A 9,874-nucleotide genomic window follows, 5' to 3' on the forward strand; every position below is an offset into this window, starting at 1 on the left:
TTGCAAATTATCTATTCTGCAGCCTGATTTGAAAGACTGTTCTGTTCTCTCTTGATCTCAGTAGATGGATTTTTTCATTACTGCAGATTCAAGCGATTTAAGCACATTTAGATACACACTGCTAGATAATGTAACTAACCAAAGATGCAAATTAGGTAGGGCCTTGAATTTATAAAATAGGCCCCTTCCCCTTACTCTGCCCACCCCTCCCAAAAAAAAAGAAATCCACAATGGTTTACCTGAGAAGCGCATAGAGCAACATATGTCACATTTTACAGCTTCATGAATTGAAGACTATGCCTTCATTATTAAGACAGTTTTTGGGATGTGTCCATTTCATGGGTAATAAGTTGTTCTACCAAGGTCAATTTTACATATGTTTCTTTCAAAGGCATAGGGCTTTCATTTGTTAGTATATGGAGTTAAAGTATTATATAATGAAAAGTAGGAAAACTTAGGCTAAATGGTACCTTTGTTAAATATTGTAATTGTGCCAGCCAATCTGTATTTTCTCCTATAATGTACCTTTACACAATTAGGACAAGCCCGTTAATTTACATTAAATGTAATCTGCCAGTTCTCTCAAATATAGAGATACCGATTATCTGTAGTTTATTTTAGATTTGAAGGGGTGGCAGGGCAATATATAGAAAAACTATATACTTATTGTCATGAGCCGTGGCCGTACTCACGGCCGCCGCGGCTCGCGTCCTGTGTCCCGGCGTCCCGGCCATCACCATGACGCCCGGGACAAGGCAACGGCCAGACGCTTTGCAAGGCAGCGCCGCATCCTGGAAACAAGGGAACAGCCGGGCAAGTGCGCGGAGATTTGTAATAGCCTGATGGCTATTAAGCATTTATTATTATCAGGCAGCCCCTGGGTGTGTTTTCAGAGCTAGGCTCTGATTGGTCCACTGGTGTATTTAAGGCAGTGAGGTCTGCAGCCTCACTGCCGGTTAAAGTTTCTGTTGCCAGTGTGCTGACCTGCTCCCTGCCTTGTTCTGTCCTTTGGATATCGTGTTTTATTGCTCGTGTATGACCCCTTGCCTGGATTTGGACCTTGCTCGTGTTTCTCGTGACCCTGACCTTCTTGCCTGTAACTGGACCTAGCTACCGTGCCTGTGACCCTTGACCCCGGCTTGTGTATTGGATTCTCTTTATTTAGTAACGAAGAAAAAAGATGACCAATTGGGGCACTCTTTTAATGGGTGTAGACATATATACTGTTATTATATTTATATGTATATGTAAGATGTAATAAAAATAAACTTTATTCATATCTAATTAAAAACAATTGGCAAATAGCGAAATATTAAAAAATGATGATTGAGACACACATGAATATGAGTACAAATTCAGTTAAGATAGACACAATTTAAATGTCTAGCCGCGATGCTACTCTTATATCTTGAGATTTGTTTAATTACATTCTTAAATAGATCCACCTTATTTTAATGGTTTATAGCCCCTGACCAAATTCTTATGCTGTATATAGCCCCTAGTTCTGCATCTGTGCAATAGGTTCCTTAAGCATGTAATCTAACACAGAATTGTATGAATTCCAATTGACCCTCAAGAATCTGTTATAGGAAATAATATTTTCACGGATTTATGATAATCTCCTTGTGGGTTTAAAAAGTTGATTGTCCTCTAATAAGGAACTAAGTACAATTGGACCTAGCAGAATATTGACTGAACCTATCTTGGCTCCACTCCCTTAAATAGTACCACTATAAATGGACATAAGGAGCGTGGGTAAGGATTACCTAATGCTATTTATGATTTTCCAGATTGCATTGGCTATGTAAAGTAATTAGCGCTTGTACAGGTAAGTATCAACTAATACCCTCATAGGCGCGTGACCGCTATTACTAATCCCTGATGGATAAACTATTTGTAGTGCTAAGAGGCTTATAGAAAATGACATAGAAGGCTCAGGAGTTTAACATGAGTAGCGAGCGCGGCATCCGCCGACGTGCGTTTCGCTAGTAGCTTTGACAAGGCCTTGTCAAAGCTACTAGCGAAACGCACGTCGGCGGATGCCGCGCTCGCTACTCATGTTAAACTCCTGAGCCTTCTATGTCATTTTCTATAAGCCTCTTAGCACTACAAATAGTTTATCCATCAGGGATTAGTAATAGCGGTCACGCGCCTATGAGGGTATTAGTTGATACTTACCTGTACAAGCGCTAATTACTTTACATAGCCAATGCAATCTGGAAAATCATATATAGCATTAGGTAATCCTTACCCACGCTCCTTATGTCCATTTATAGTGGTACTATTTAAGGGAGTGGAGCCAAGATAGGTTCAGTCAATATTCTGCTAGGTCCAATTGTACTTAGTTCCTTATTAGAGGACAATCAACTTTTTAAACCCACAAGGAGATTATCATAAATCTGTGAAAATATTATTTCCTAGAACAGATTCTTGAGGGTCAATTGGAATTCATACAATTCTGTGTTAGATTACATGCTTAAGGAACCTATTGCACAGATGCAGAACTAGGGGCTATATACAGCATAAGAATTTGGTCAGGGGCTATAAACCATTAAAATAAGGTGGATCTATTTAAGAATGTAATTAAACAAATCTCAAGATATAAGAGTAGCATCGCGGCTAGACATTTAAATTGTGTCTATCTTAACTGAATTTGTACTCATATTCATGTGTGTCTCAATCATCATTTTTTAATATTTCGCTATTTGCCAATTGTTTTTAATTAGATATGAATAAAGTTTATTTTTATTACATCTTACATATACATATAAATATAATAACAGTATATATGTCTACACCCATTAAAAGAGTGCCCCAATTGGTCATCTTTTTTCTTCGTTACTAAATAAAGGTTACTAAAACTCTATGACCGGGTGCACCCCTCCTTATTAGTCAATCACACCGTAGTAATGGTGTAAGGGATATTTATATAAGTGAAGGAGGTCTAATGGTATACCTGGTGCAGTCAATTCTTTTCTACAAGTGTGTGTATTGGATTCTCTGTCTGCTGCCGGCCCTCGACCCTTGCCTGGACTTTACTCCGCTTTCCTGGGTTCTCCCTAGTCGGTTACGCACTTCACGACCCTCTGCTAGTCTGCGGCCAAGTCTGTCCCCACAACTAGGGGATCCAGTGAACACCTGACTGGCAGAGCAGACTCCGGGTTGTGCCGTACCGGCTAGAGGGGTTCCTAACACTTATTTCAAATTTGTTACCATTGGAGTCCCAGGTTAGGTTACTGGGTCTCCTCTTCGTCACTAAAAGTGAAAAACAAACATTTACTTAACATGCACATATTAGTGCAAGCAGACATAATAGACCTGGTTCTTACTACTCAGTTTAAAAGCAATGACGTTGAGCTTGTGGAACGCCATATGGTCGTGGAAGTAGACATTAGGCTGCATATGCCTTCCCCCCCCCCCCCCCCCATAGATGGAGATGCTGCAGTACAACTAAGTGCTAGATACTTTGTTAGTATGTGTAAGTTAGTTCATATGTTAGTGAGTATCTAGTAAATCAGACATTGAATAATATGCCTCCCACTATTCAATGCTTGGGAGTCAGGAAACAGACATACCCCCCTCCGCAAAGGGGATGCGTTGATGTCACGTTGTGGAAGTGTCATGTCCCCCAAGGGACTATTGTTCATATCCTCAACAACAGTGCCAGACTTTGCTGTGGCAGCAGAAATACTATACAAAAGATGACTGGAATAGTGTAAAGCATGTCATAAGAGATCCAAAATGGATTATCAAGAATAAATTTAAATTACCAGCAATGACAATGACAAAGTTAACCAGTTATGTAGATGCAGATAGTGCCAGTGTCAGAAAAGACTGCAAGTCAAAATCAGCCTACACACACAACAGGAAAAGGCATGATTTCACATAAACAGCGGAATACTGTGAGGAGCATGCGTCCTGGTGTGTTCTTTGAAAATCACCTTGGCGAATCGTTGCAACCAAAGCGTAGTTTATTCAGCAGATGGCAGAACCAGCGGGTCGATGTAAAGACACAACTTAGGAGACTTCCTTTCAAGCACAACATATTCACATGACAGAAGCGCAGGGTCTAGTCACCACAGAAACAAGATCCTACTTTACAGCCCAAAGGCAAAGCTTATATAGCCCTTATTATTCCCACGGTGATGGAGCTAATGAGGGCGTATTAGGGCGGTAGCTAGCTTCTGATAGGTGGTAAGATAAGATGATAGGGCTAATCCCAGAGTGTCCTCTCTCTGCTGGCTGGGTACCGCTGGTTTCCTGGGGACAGGGTGCCTAGGAGTCTGGGCCAGGGCACTATTATGCAATTACCTTGTTGGCCAGATGACATGTGGATGATATGGAGTTTGTTTACTCTCATTTTTCAGCACAGACCTCTTGTTTTGTCTTATCCCTGAGTAACTATTCCACTTGCCGACATTTAAGAACAAATCTGTCTAACATATAACCAATAGCCTAAAATACACAAGGAATATAATAGAGTATGTTAGAAATTACATATGAACACAAATTGCAATAAACTAACACAGCAAGATGAGGACAGCTCAGTATTCAGAAAGAGGTGATGAAACACAATGTCCTTGCATCTCATACACAGCCTTTTATGCTAGTTTTAACTCTTTGAGTACTAGTCTAAAACTGGACTTTTAATCATTTATATTATGTGTTCCACTTTCTCCATGAAAAAGCGCTAACAGAAATGTATATACAGATATTTACTGTTGTAGTCTGAAAGCAGCTCTAGTGCAAATGAGATTTTCTGTTTAGCATGATAGGAATTAAAAAGGCTTTATGTTGGTCAAATTAGCAAACAGGCTCACCGTTTGTACTAGATTAATTATCTACTTACATGGAAATGGCAGCATGCTATGAATATGGGTCCATGATTAAAAAATAAAAATAAAAAAATACATAGGCAATGGACTCCTGGCATACATTTTCAGGTGAGACTTTGCAAGAACTTGCAATGCAGATGTAGCACAAGATCTTGTCCTAGAACAGGCTTAAGTAACCTGTAAGTCTCCAGTCCCAGCATTCCATGTTATCCATACTTTGTTCTAGATCAATGTTTCTCAAACTCGGTTTCTTTGAACCCCAAGGTTCCGCCAAGGTGTGTCAGGAGTTCTGTAAGTTTAAAAACGCGTAATGGCAGAAAAATGTATTGCTTTGAAAAGTCCAAAGTGATTTCTGGTTTGGACTAGCTTGTATAATATTGATTAAAGTTCCATATAACTCAGGAGGGCTGTAAAGCTCTATAAAGCTCTATAACAGGGGTGTCCAACCTTTTAGCTTCCCTGGGCCACATTGGAAGACGACGAGTTGGTTTGGGCCGCACATAAATTACACTAACACTAACGATAGCTGATCATCCAAAAAAACATAGAAAACATAGTTAACATATTAAACTTACTTGGAAATGAAGTTAGTAAGAGTTAGGAAACCTGTTGCAGAATCATGATTAAAGCAGTAGTCCCATTACCAGCTGCAATTTAACTTACCTGCATCTGCCCCTTAGTGGGGTTTGGGGAATTAAATGGCAAAAACTTTTTTTTCCTCTCTTTCTGCACCCAGGAATCATTTTTTTATTGACCAGTTTAAAATGGTCACCGATATAGGTAGCATCAGGAGGACTAATAGAAATCTACAGAGCTTTAAAGATACGGTGGCGGTAAAAATGGCTCATGGAGCAGCCTCCGATGAGGGTAACAGTGGGTGATAATTTCACCCTACTCAGCACTGCACATTTAAAATGGTTTAAAATATTAAAAATACAATCATCTCTTAATATTTATATTAGATACATACAGAGAACACAGCTAGTTCATAATTGCATGGTGCAGAAAGTCCAAATTCAGAGTAACAACAACAAGATACTGGATAATCTTTCACTGCTGCTGATAGTTCGCGTGTGTGACTCCCCTGTGCTTGCAATGGATGTCGGGTGTGATGACGTCACCCCCGACATTCACTGCGAGCGCCACACGGAGGAGGAGACCAGGGAGGGAGCCGAAGCGCCAGCAGACGTGACCGCAAGGTAAGTATTTTCTTTTTTTTTTTTTTTGCAGGATATTTTTTTCAATAACAGCGCTGCCCCCTTGCCACAACCGCTGGGCCACATTTACAGGCTGGCTGGGCCGCATGCTCTATAATATATGGATGTCTTTAATGTCCACTTTGATCCCTTTCAACGATTCTGAATTGTCTAGACTTGCATTCTCTTGCATGTCCTGATACTATTGCAGTTGTATGTTGTATCTTTTGAATAGCAAGTACAGTTTACTATTTAAATTTCATGTAGAGTCAGCCCTGCTTTCCTCAAAACGTTTTCTGTGATTTTTTGATTTGAATCTGGTTTGTTTTTTGAAGTGAAACATTTGATCTTCTATTAATAAGGTTTACTTCTTTGTAAGATATTTTTGTAAGAAATTTTTCGCTTGCCTGCCTATTTATTTTATTACAATCATCAGGATTGCTTTTTTTTTTTTTCTGCAATTAATTATTCTTGCAGGTCATGTCTACATAGAAGCATTTCCACTTTGAACTTCCATAGATGGTATTTATTGTTGTTCAGTTTTGTTATGTCTAATTTAAACCATACTTGCCAACCTTTTAAAACTTCATTCCGGGAGATCCCGGGCAAGGGGCGTGGTTGGAGGGTGCGGCGCGGAGAATCGCGTTTTTGTTGCGGGGGGCGGGGCCAAAATTTTGACAGCAAGTTGCTGTTTGTGGGATACTTGCCTGCTCTCCTGGGAGTCGGGGAGTCTCCCGGACATTCCGGGAGAGTTGGCAAGTTGTCACGACTTGCACTCTGCAGCTGCTGTCTGCAGTGACTTTATTGGATTCATTATGTATTCTACTTGTAGTACCACTGCCCACCAAAGGGGCCACTGTGCTACTTTGATCATTTTCCTTGATAACTGAGAGTTGTGTCACCTGCATGAGGCCTATATAAGCCTGCCTGCTTCATATGGTCTGGGCCAGATCATCAGGTCACTCATGTGAGCAGTTCCATGTGCTTTGTTCCTGTGAGCATTTCCATGTGCTCAGCTCCAGTCTGCATTACCAAGTTGTCAGCTCCAGTCTGCATTACCAAGTTGTCAGCTCCAGTCTGCATTACCAAGTTGTCAGCTCCAGTCTGCATTACCAAGTTGTCAGCTGCTATCTGGACTCCTGCATGTTTCTCCATTGAATTCACTACTGCTGTTGTCTGCTATCTGGACTCCTGCAAATTACTTCATTGTATTCTCTACTGCTGTTACCTGCTACTGGACTCCTGCATCTTCAACCATTATACTTGGTACTTATAGTTCCACGCTGCCTGTTGAAATCTACTATTACAGTTACCTGTTGTTTCTCATCTGCACATTGAACTGTCTCATGAGTTACCTTGTCATCTGTATTTGTTAATAAACTCATTATAACCACTTATCCCCTCTCAGTGGTCATACCTGGGAAATCCTGACACAAGTATGATTTAAACTCCAGACTTGCCATGTGCCAGGGTAAGCTTCTTTTTCTGTCTGCAGAGATGTCCAATTCATTGAACAATGATTTGCAAGTTCAGGCTCTTTGGAAGTGAGGATAGATGGGGAAACTTAGGGGAGCAAGAACTCAGCTGATTTTAATGTACATAGGATTAACAGAACAACATGTCTTATCTGTAACACATATGTAACAGGTAACACTTTAGGAATATCTCTTGTGTAATACACTTTTTGCTTCAGAAAGAGACTGTAAGAAGTAAAACAGTTTATGTAACTACAGCAGCACCCAGCAGGAATAAGATGGTCATCAGCAGTTTCATAATCTCCATTGTGATCCCTTTGGAGTGATTCCTATTCTTGCACCAAAACTTTTGAAAGCCAACAGCTAATTGGTGCTGTTTTATATTTATTTATAGAATTTAGTTTTATAGTCCAATCTAAAAACATTAATAGAGATTAAAAACAGCATAGCTTAGACAACAGGATTTAAAAAATATTGTATAGCATCAGAAAATTCTGTCCGATGTGACGCAGACATGACACTACTTTAATACCTGTTTATAGATAAGAAGCCACTTGTAAGTACTGCTATAGTGTTATTACAAATGGATTACTTAACGTACAAATAGATTTCCAGATTTTGAACTAAACAAAGGTACTCCCATTTATGAAAAATTCTTTATTGATTAAAACAAATGATATTTTGGTTCCTATTACAATACCAATATGCTACCAATATTTCTGTGACACATTTTCAGTTTTATGCGGTTGTTTATTGTGAACAATAAATGAAAATACCTGGGTAAATGAGGGACACCAAGCATATTAAATGGGCTTCCACTCAAGTGAGGCACATGCCTTGATTAAGCAAATAACATCCCAGCATGACCAGTGTGATGTACAAAATGCTGGCATTATTTCTTTGCCTATAATTATGGCTAGCATGGCTATAGTAGACCTCACTGACTATGGTAGAGTTGAAGTGCAATGGCTGTTGCTTCTATAACCATGACAGCTTAACTTGTTAAAGTTTCATGAACAATGGCGTCTACGGTGGTGGATGGAACAACATCGTTAGCAAAGGGCAACAGTGGGTGGAACTGCATACTCATATTCTGATATCAGTGCATTGATTAGAAGTACAAGGGAAAGCAAGTGATCAATTGCAGGTAAATTGACTGCAAGATTCAATCTTCATCACAAGCAGCCAGTTTCATTAAAAACGTTCAGATGAGAACAAGTCCACAGATTAGGATATTACAGTTGGGTTGCAGTGCATTAAATGCTCACCACACCTGGAAATTCATGTTTCTGAGTTCAGTGGTGCAAGGACCAAAGTCTTATAGTGAAGGTAGATTATATGGTCAGATGTCAATTGCTACTCAGTGATATTGTGACCATCTTCACTCCATGTTTCAGCATTTATTTTGTGACAGGAGGGGTGTCTTCCAGGGTGACAATGCCCCCAGCCACAGAGCACATGTGGTCACTAAGTTGTTATTATCTATGTGTCATGGCCCTTTTATAAATCAACAGACAATGCTACAGCACATACAGGCTACAACTGGTGGCCCAACATCTTACTAAGTGGGTTTATATTGGTGTATCTATTTGTTGTCTATTACCTGTACATGATATATTAATAGACAATTCAAGACAAATAGAATTGGACATTATATGCTTGTGAAATAGTCCCCTAATATAAAGGCTTTGAACACAACAGCTATTGTCATGGTCAATGGTATTCCAAGGCAGTAAAGGGTAACCTAATGCTGATTTATTAACGGGCCCATTGCTCTCCAATCTTCAATAATCACATACTTTTTTTTACTGTTATCACGACATCAGTGCTATATATTATATATATATATATATATATATATATATATATCACAAGAGGGTGGGTGATTATTGTGGATGTATACATGTGGATTCATTTGGATTCATTATAGATTACAGACTGAGAAGAAAATGTTTTATAGTTTAATTTTGTTATATTAAAATATATTTGAAAGTTTGTGTAAGCCATATAATCCAGTTATATAAAGTGGCACTGCACCATTACTAAAGGTAGTAAGCTAAAAAAAAATCATGTTTTTGCAGACTTATAACCTTTTAACATATGCAGGTAGTTTACTACACATGGATGGGAAGATACATTTTATGACTTCCATTAGGGTTCTAACAAATGAGACATTTTACTAATGTTAGAAACATGACAATCCTGAATACTTCCCCCTCATTCCCCTTAAGTCATGTTTTGCATCTCTTAATTCCCAGATGTACATCTCCAGCTGTCAGTTGATACTGACTTATTGTTGTCTACCCTTTGTTCAGTCAGGGCTGGAGCCTCCTCAATGGGACAGTCTATTCTGCAGTTGTGAGCATGC

Source organism: Mixophyes fleayi, chromosome 6, assembly GCF_038048845.1.
Source record: "Mixophyes fleayi isolate aMixFle1 chromosome 6, aMixFle1.hap1, whole genome shotgun sequence".
Lineage (NCBI taxonomy): Eukaryota > Metazoa > Chordata > Amphibia > Anura > Limnodynastidae > Mixophyes > Mixophyes fleayi.